The sequence below is a fragment of the Neolamprologus multifasciatus genome, chromosome 10 (assembly GCF_963576455.1).
Source record: "Neolamprologus multifasciatus chromosome 10, fNeoMul1.2, whole genome shotgun sequence".
Classification (NCBI taxonomy): Eukaryota; Metazoa; Chordata; class Actinopteri; order Cichliformes; family Cichlidae; genus Neolamprologus; species Neolamprologus multifasciatus.
The window spans coordinates 5,381,918-5,391,471 of NC_140448.1; the positions used below are offsets into that span (position 1 = coordinate 5,381,918).

A 9,554-nucleotide genomic window follows, 5' to 3' on the forward strand; every position below is an offset into this window, starting at 1 on the left:
TGTATTGATGTATAGCAACTTGAAATGCTCCCAAAAATGGCTCCACAGCATGTAAAAATATAATATAAGCTCTGGCGGACTTGGTTCTATGGTAGGTCTTAAAGGGTTAACTAATACGTTTTATTATTAACTTTACATATCAGATAGTACCCAGAACAAAACCTTGTGCAATCAGCTTTTTGTTACAACATTAATATACAGGCGCTCACTTGCCTCTGCAGGGTCGTCACCATTTCACCAGCTTTGGTTCAAGAACCTGCAGATAATGCTGAGAGTTGTGCAGCGACAAAAGCACAACGTGCTGAAAGTGATTCAGTACTGCAATATTTATGTTCCAGCAGCGCAGGCCTGGAAATCCTACACACACTGAAGCAACGCCAGCACTTCCTGTGTGTAACCACCTCAATTTAAATAAAGCACACGTTTAGATACAAATAACTAGAGACAACCACGCAGGACTAATCCAAGCGCTCACCTTTTCACAGGTATTTACAGTAAACAGGGCTCATCTGTGGTGCAGACAGCTAAACTTACTTTATTACTTAAAGTGAATAATGTGGTACTTTTGTTGTTTTGCCTAATAACAAGTCCTTTTTGTATCACGAGGGGTTTTTCAGTTATTGCATGGATGATATTCTTTTCATTTTTCTACATGCATTGTGGATTTTTATGCATCATCACAGCAAAAGTTGGTCATGGAGACACGTACTGTGGCAGGAAATGCACATTAGCATGCGCTTATACACTGGTTTGTAGACACAGCAGCATCCCAACCCCACGAGATACAGTCACAACACAACGTGAATAGTTTTCAGTTGTTTTTTACTCGAATCTTTAACATGAAAAAAACACCAAACTATTCTTTGGTTTTTCTCGTGTCTGCGCTGAAGTCAAACAAAGGCTCTCGTTCTTTGAAGAGCTAATGTTTCAGTCCATTTAAATAATATTTCTTTGCCGAAAGCAAATTTCCTGCAGAAAGACACAGTGGGTTTATAAGCCAGCAGAGTGGGAACGTAACGACTGCATGGACTGGGAAGCAGGAACGCTAAGCTTGGCTGACAGACAGATTGAAAACAGAGGAGAAATCAATCAGCGCTCGTGCAGGCTCGACAGCACAGAGCTGATTTTCCTACAAGCAAGAACGAAAACAAAGAGCGAGAAGAAAGAAAGACGATAGAGAGGGACGCTTTAATATCCTCTCTTCCGTGAGATGGAGTGATAGATGCCTTAAGAGTGGATTAACTAGAGGATCCCAGCCCTCCACACCCCCCACTCAATCAACACAAGCACCACAGCAGCCACTAAAAGCACTCACAAAAGCGAGTGGGTGGGAACGATGACACAGACCATGTCTTTGCTTTCAGCTGGATCTAGCTCATTACCTGTGTTTGTCTTGGAACCAAGTGAATTTACATCGAGCCAGGCCCGTGAAATCACTTGAACCTGAACAGAGCAGGGTTCACCCACTCGAGCCCACAGACACCAACACGCAGAGGACATTTTAATGGGAGTGATTCACATCGGCACAGCTCTCCGAGGGATACGCCAGCAGAACAAACACTTTCAGCAGCCTGGTATTTCTTTATAGTCTCCATGCAGTCTGTGGGGTCGTGACCTCAGCAGAGCGATGACGATACTTGGTATGCTAATTTCCTCGAGCATGTGCGTGAACACAACGCAGCGCAAATGTTCACGCCTGCACGGATAAAGAGGTCCAGGTGAAAGTGTTACACAACGTTAAGGTACGTTTTAGTCGATGTGCATTTTTAGGCCGTAGCAGCAGCGACTTTGACTTCGGTGTGAAAACGAGCTCATTGAATGACTGATTCATGACAGCTTTTAATCTGAGTGCTTAATTCAAAATAACAAATGAGAAAATAGTCGATGCTTCCAGCTCAAATATGGAGATTAAAATGAAGAAATTCCCTCTGATGTGGCCCACGATGGATGTTTTTGTCAAAGTATTTATAAATTTGGTTTGGAGCGAATATTTGACCTTCTTTTCTCGTTTGTTTCTTATTAATGTAGCTACTTTTTGGATTATTTATTTATTTAGTTGAGATTCGCTGAATCACACAAAAGACTGAACATTAGCTCAGAGATTTTTTTAATGTTTGCTGGAAGAGACATTTTGATTTTTAACATATTTGTTGTTTGGTCGAGTGTCAGACAGATAAATAGATAAGCCAGTTTCCCTCCGCACCACTGCGGGTTTTCATTTCAATAAAATGTTTTTTCCTGAACAGGCTGCTCCGTTCTTTCTTTCTGTTCTGAGTTTGAGTAAATGAATCGCTGCTGCACTCTGAGGATGTTAAGACATTTCTGGTGACTGCTTCTGTTCGCTTCAACCAACATTGTTAGCAAACGTACTAATCGATCAACGATAGCCTCAACCTATCGTTGATCGTCGATAGGAAACCTTACAATACTCACAGATGAGGCTTTTCTAATGTGTATAGATAATGAAAATTTTAATAGTTGCTCAGGTGCTTTTTTTGGTGTTATACATCATTTAAAAATAAAAAGGTTCAAATTAATATGAGGCTCTTTCAGCTGAACTCCACACTAGGATTACATTTGTGTCATGTACCTAAGTCTCAATAACTCGAGTAACACAGTAACATTTTTAGTAAGAATAGCAGGCGGCTTGTTACATCGAGCTTCTTAGGCTACGTCCACACGTACACGGGTATTTTTGAAAACGGAGATTTTCCGTTTTCGTTTTAAAAAATAATCCCGTCCACACTTAAAGGCAGAAATGAAGGAAAACGCTGCTAGGAACATGCCAAAGCAGCAGGTGGCGCTATATTCCTAACCGTGTAGAAATGTTGGCCAATCAGAAGTCTAGAAGCCTAGGTGGGAAAAAGTAAACAAAGCTGGGGCATAGAAGCAGAACCGAGTCGTATGTGTGGAGGGACATGTATAGGAATTTCTTTCACTAAGGTATTAATCACATTATTTCATTGTTTTAACATGTCTGACACTCATACTTGAGACAAATGGTAGGGGGTGTAGCAAAGATGTTGGGGAAACAGGAACTCCAGAGGACCAGTCTTTTGTCTCTTGAGGACTCTGGGAAGTAGCAAGGGAGTGTGAACCTTAAGGTGTGAAACAGCTGTGTACTGCCTTTTGTTCCTGGAGAAGGTATTTAACTGAGAGGTTGACTTTGGCTCAGAGAGACTCTGCTGACCGTCGGTCCCGCGGCCATGGGGCTCCACAAGCTTGTTTGTATGTTGTGTGCATGAATTAAAGAATGCTAGCTACCGCTCACCGCTCGTCTGCAGGCTTTATTTAAGTGGAAAACTTCCATAACAAAATGGCGCTGCGAGCAGGGTGGTCCGTGTGGTCGCTGAACAACGGTTCCGTGGACGGGCTGATCACCCCTGAGGGAAAAGGTACCTTTGTCCTACCAGCTGTTGAAGCAAAGGAAATGGAGGAGTCACGGAGCCGTGTGTTTCAGTCACCACCGAGATCATCGATTTTGAGGGGACTTCTGCAGATGGGTGAGTTGTAGCTAACTTGTATACAGTCATGGAGAGTTTTTTGTCTGGCCGAGGGGGGGAACGCTGGCCGACCCCGGAGTTCGAGTCTCCGGGAGGAAAACCTGGTGGTTTGAGGCCCCAGGCTTGTGTTGGGTACGGCTCATCACAAGGACAGTGGCTCGCGCACGTTGTTGGGGAGAAGCCGGCCCAGACCTGTGTTCGGTCCAAGTACGTCACAGGAACGGCGGTTCGGGTACACTGTCGGAATCCATTTCCGTGTACTATAGTGCACGGAGTGGCGGTGTTCGTTCCTTGGTCCGTAGAAGGCAAGGGCCTCACGGGGGACGCCTCGTGTAGTAAAATGGGATCTAGATCCAGTAGATCGGCAGACGTTCCACCAGGCGGCCAGAGACAAAACTCAATACGTGACTGTATGGTAAGAATTGAGTAAATGTGTAGTGTGTAAGATTGCAGAGAATGGTTGTGTGGGAAACGTTGATGTGTGTGTAAAAAAAACAGTGAGAAACGGGGTTTCAAAATGTTGAAAATGGGGAACAAAAACAAAAACAAAAACAAAAAAAAAAGAGAGAGGAGTGTAGAAATGTGTGTAACAGTTGTTTCCAACTAGAGGGAGAAGGTGGTACTGCAGGCCACCAGCTCCCCTAGGGTGGACACACACGAAAAATTTTTTTTAGCAGAATTGTTGATAAAATAAGCAAATAGGAAGAGGGTTTGGTGTTTTTCAACGTAGAACAACTACAATCTCTCTGGGTTTTTAAGAAAAGGGAATTCAGAACCAGAGAGGGGAGATGTGTTGTTTTAAGCAATGAGAAGAATGATCAAAATGTCTCAGTGTGTCACTTGCAGGTGAAGAACAGACCTGGATCAATTTTCCACGTGCAGCAGTCGGAAGAAAATTATAGGTTAACACCATTAGAAACACTCAAGCCAAGCTTTGGCTAAATTGTTTTACAGCTTAACTTCCACGTGTTTGTCACCCTGAGAACACAAGCTCCAAGAATCTCTCCCTGAAGACAAGAAATGCAGTTCCAGAACAACGAGATGGATCTCAAGAGCTCACAGCAGCATCCTGAGCAGTGAAGAAAAGGTCCAGCAGCAGCTGTGCAAGACAGCGACAGCAAGGAGAAAAATGGCATCATCATGACTGGATGGATGGATGTGCATTTCCAACGAGCTGCACCTTCACTGTGTGTGAATGGACTTTTGAAAAGACTGCTTGAGTTGGACATTTGCCACTTTCGGCGCAAAAATGGCAAAATGAGACCGTGGAAAACAGGACAAAGCTGAAAGACAACTGACTCTCACTGGACTGCTGCAAGGGGGAGAGATGAGATGAGACCACAGTCAAAGGAGAAGGGGACAACATGGAGGAAGGCTGTTGTAGTGTGGGAATAAAATTTGGGTTTAGGAAAACTGGGAAGAAAAAAACGACTGCCTTGCGTGGAGAATTGAAAAGTGTCTGGAGCACCGCAAAAAGGAGAGGTACACAAAAATTACACAAACAGAAAATGCATTAATCCTACTAACACAAACACACATGCAATGAAGCTCATGAAGACCAAATAGCATTTTAAGCGTTTCTGTTACCATCTTGTCCAGTTAGCTTAGTAGGTTAAGAAGTGATACATAGACTAGTGAACTAGTATTATTTTTGGGGAAGGATGATTGAATCAGCGGTGAACAGAATGCTGCGGGAGGGTCAGATGAGCGGAGACTAATAGATTATTGAGTTTCTGGTTTCTGATGTGTGAGGGAGGTCTTATCATGACACACATCTGGGTACATGGGGAAAACAAAAACTCATTTTCTAATAGAATATTGCTGTTGTGTGAGGTGTGTGACTGGTGGATGAAAGTTTTGGGGATTTACTGATGCATTTTCTTTTGGTACCACTTTGAACCTGCCAATTAGTTTTTTTTTTTTTTTTTATCATTCTAAGGGAGTATGCTTAGACAACTTCTAAACTAGGCCTTCATATTTTTTGATTTTTAACAGTGCACTGAGATTTTTGTTTGGCAATTTTCTCTTTTTCAAGCAGGCCTGCAAGATCGGAATCGAAAGCGCTACACAACATGTTGAACAATCGCAAGTGAGCTTCTCCAAAATTAAAATGGGCTCGGGAGAAAGCCACTTATTTGGGACAATCAGAAAACAAGTCCCTGGCAAAAAGGATTCAGCGAGGTAATCCAGTCTAAATTCTTTTTTATTTCCTTTTTGAAATGACGTCATTGCTGGCAGTAGAGACTTATTGCGACACAAGAGGTTCTGCTATCAGCAATAAACACGGGGATTGACTGGACTGACAAAAACTTGACTGACTTGACACCAATATGCAAGATTGCACCTCCACCCAGAGAGACAAAAGGGTGGATGTATATATGTATGTTTCTTTTTACAGGAGCAGAAAGGTGACAGCAACATCCTGGGTTGCATGGGCTTTTGAGCCGTGCTGACTTAACCTTTTAAATGCCACTTTCTGTGTCTTTGTGAATTTACCAGCGGTGTGTTATTCATGACCTTGTATTGTTTACAGTGCAGAGGTCACTGTGAGAAAGTGTGCATACAGACGCGCTGCGCTAACATCTATATCACTTTTTCCACAGCAGAGGGCTAATCATATGATCTAATCACATGATTTACAGCAGGACACACCACTGGCTAATGTTTTTTTTCTTACGACAGGGCCTGGAGTGAAGCTACTTAAGGGGAGAAGCCCTGAGAATTTTTAAGAGACAGTGCACAACTTCATTGTGCATGTCTAATTGTGCTAAGCTAACATAGGGCAAAAGAGGGTTTTTTCCGGGGAAGTTTTCATTTTTAAATTGCAGGAACCATGACATGAAGGATATGGAAGGATTGACTGAGGCGCAGATGCAAACTATGACTAGGAGAGAACGCTTCAAGAGGACCACTGAGAAGCAGGGACCATCTGCAGGACAACAGACAAACGACAGTGGGCTTCCAAAGGATTGTCATGAGGAGATTTTGAACAGTAAAATCTTAAAATAAAATGAAAGAGTTTTGACGTTGACGCTGAGGAAGACAACTAAGGTGTACGACGTGCTCTGCCTTAAATCTACAGCTGCGTTGGAACAGAAATCGAGGGATGGAGAGAGCGTGCCAAGCTCCAAAAGTGACAGCGCAAGGAAGATCAGCGTTGGAATTATGACTCTGTAAATGGCACAGACACCAGGAGCCATAACTGTGACAGAGACTGACCACCTAATGCTGTTTCACTTTGCCATGCAAAGTACTTTGACACTCTGGAGAAGACCTTTCCTCTGTATCATTGTTGTTTCCATTTGCATGTGAGAGCTTAGATTGTGGGGAAGATTAAAGATGAACAAAGGGTGGTGGGAGAACAGTGAAGTGAGGATACACAGTGTGAAACTCCTTTAAGTGTACAATAATGTTGATGTGATATACAGAATGTCAGGAAAGAAATTCTGGTTTTAATGTGATTCTTGATTTTAGAATCAAAGGGTGGGATTGTAGAGGAATTTCTTTCACTAAGGTATTAATCACATTATTTCATTGTTTTAACATGTCTGACACTCATACTTGAGACAAATGGTAGGGGGTGTAGCAAAGATGTTGGGGAAACAGGAACTCCAGAGGACCAGTCTTTTGTCTCTTGAGGACTCTGGGAAGTAGCAAGGGAGTGTGAACCTTAAGGTGTGAAACAGCTGTGTACTGCCTTTTGTTCCTGGAGAAGGTATTTAACTGAGAGGTTGACTTTGGCTCAGAGAGACTCTGCTGACCGTCGGTCCCGCGGCCATGGGGCTCCACAAGCTTGTTTGTATGTTGTGTGCATGAATTAAAGAATGCTAGCTACCGCTCACCGCTCGTCTGCAGGCTTTATTTAAGTGGAAAACTTCCATAACAGACAGTAACTGTGTGTGTATATGTAAGCATCTAAACACTGCAGAGACAATTAACAGTAACAGTATTGTAGAAATTCTTTTCACCGAAACAATAACGTGGTTTCACGTCAAAAAAAGACACACACCTTTGACGCTGCGTTTTCTCCGTTTTTCTCGTCCACACGTAAACGCAAAAACGGAGTTTTCAAAAATATCCACCCTGGCCGGAGTTTTTAAAATCTCCGTTTTCAGTGACCAAAAACGCCGTTTACGTGTGGACGAAAGGTGCAAACGCATAGAAAAATCTGCGTTTTCAAAAATACCCGGGTACGTGTGGACATAGCCTTATATACAGAGCGCCGTTTTTCCCCGTTTACATACAACGACCTTTAAATGCACCGTGCATTTCAATCTGATGAAGTGAATCCACACTTCTAACACCCCCCCCCCCCCCCCCCCCCAGTTGGTTTATTCCCTTTAAGGCTAACCCATTTAAATATTTGGCAGTATGCAGAAACAAGATACTGGACTGTCACAGACCATAATATTACCAGATGTGGATCCTCTAATTAAGTAATATTGCCCTTTTAATTCATCTAATCACTTCTGCCGCAGCAATCCCTTCTCATTATCTGGGCTCAGTCCCTGATGAAGACAAATGGAAGGCCCTCCTGCAAATCCAGACAGTCAGGTCCCATCAGCCTGCAGCAGAGCGCCGTCTGCCAAGGTAAACACAAACACTCGCCACCACAGAGCAGTGTCAGCGAGCCAGCAGGGCTGGGCCAGCTCTCTAAATGTGAGGACAAACAAATGAGCAATGAATCAGATATGACACGTGTGCAAGTTTGTGGATTTACATATTTTTTTTACGCACAGCTTTAAAAAATGAGATTCGTCCTCGTATTTAATGCTCAAGCTATAGTTTTCAACAAGTTACAAGCATGAAAACATGTTCACGTTTACAGGGAAACACGACTGTCTCGAGCTGATGTCAGAAATCTCTCACACAATGACGTCATTTCCTGTGATGGATGACCACAGATGTCACAGATGCTTTCATTGTGTCACTTAATTTATAAAGTTGTTCATCTGTGGCGGAGACTCATACAGCAAATTCCTGTCAACCCATGAAATAATTAAGAGAAAATTCTCTTATTTAAACTAGACTGATTATTGAACCTTGTGACAAATTAAAAGAAAAGAAATTAAATATTAATTTGCATATATGCATTTTAATTTCTATCATTTTTTGCAATTTCTCACCTACAGTAGCACTACACGTGTCTGAGTGCAGACATGAGGATTTTTAAGGGTTTTTATAAACATGTCAAACTCTTATTCTGTGATGTATAATTGGAAAAACTTAATCAGCTGCAAAGTGCTGCTTTGTACTAAAACCTATAAACCATATTTTCTGCACTATAAGGCGCACTTAAAATCCAGTGCACCTTATGTATGAATTCTGGTTGTGCTCACTGACCTCGAACCGGTTTTCTGTGCTACACGGCGCTCAAAGATCTGTCAAAAATGTTTTAGTCCGACTTTGCTAAGCTACGAAGCCGCACCGCTTGATGGATTGTTGGAGCATCACGGCTGCCGTAGTCAGGAGCCTCGCGGAGGAATCTGGGTCCGTCAGCGAGTGATGTGTGATACCACAGATTTCCTTTCCAATCTGATACCAAGTAAAATTCAGGGCGGTATCGACGATACTGATCCGATACTTTGTACAAAAACTTATCTTATTTATTGTATCTTTTATTGTATCAAATTATAGCTTCATAATGATTACAGGATATTAGATTACTGCTTAACAAGAATTAAGCATATAGAAATAAAAAATGTTGATGATGTCATCAAGCTGCGCCTGTTTTGGTCGAAAGCATCGCAGCGGCTACAACCATTATCATCTGCAGATTATGGCGAGCGACAGTCATAGCAAAGAGATGAAGCACTTTTGAAATATGGGGAAAGCCAAAAACTGCGCTTCCTCCACTTCCGTAACATTGATTCATTAATGCTGAATTCTCTCGCAGCTGTTCTGTTCCCATGTTGTTGCAGTATATTAATGACTAACCTCGTATTGTGGATGGATAATCTCAGTTGGTCTCCTGACTGAAGTTTGGCCCGTGTATAGCATCCTGCTACGCGATTGCATTTGTCCCTGACCACCAGAATCTCTCATGTTAAC

General features: G+C 42.5%; 1 protein-coding gene and 2 long non-coding RNA genes across 12 annotated transcripts in view; all 3 read right to left on the reverse strand.

Annotated features, from left to right (window-relative positions):
- auts2a (activator of transcription and developmental regulator AUTS2 a) overlaps window positions 1-9,554 on the reverse strand; it is a 418,508-nt gene that overhangs the window by 356,472 nt on the left and 52,482 nt on the right. The gene's annotated exons all lie outside the window — the stretch shown is intronic.
- On the reverse strand, window positions 188-7,812 carry LOC146509433 (uncharacterized). Its single transcript, XR_014876368.1, has 2 exons — window positions 1,675-7,812; window positions 188-1,636 (listed from the first exon to the last, which is right to left on the reverse strand). It is a non-coding gene; the product is annotated as an uncharacterized LOC146509433 (long non-coding RNA).
- Window positions 8,897-9,554, reverse strand: part of LOC146509434 (uncharacterized) — a 50,172-nt gene continuing 49,514 nt past the window's right edge. The window contains exon 2 of the long non-coding RNA XR_014876366.1: window positions 8,897-9,349. This is a non-coding gene — a long non-coding RNA (uncharacterized LOC146509434). The remainder of the gene's footprint in view (window positions 9,350-9,554) is intronic.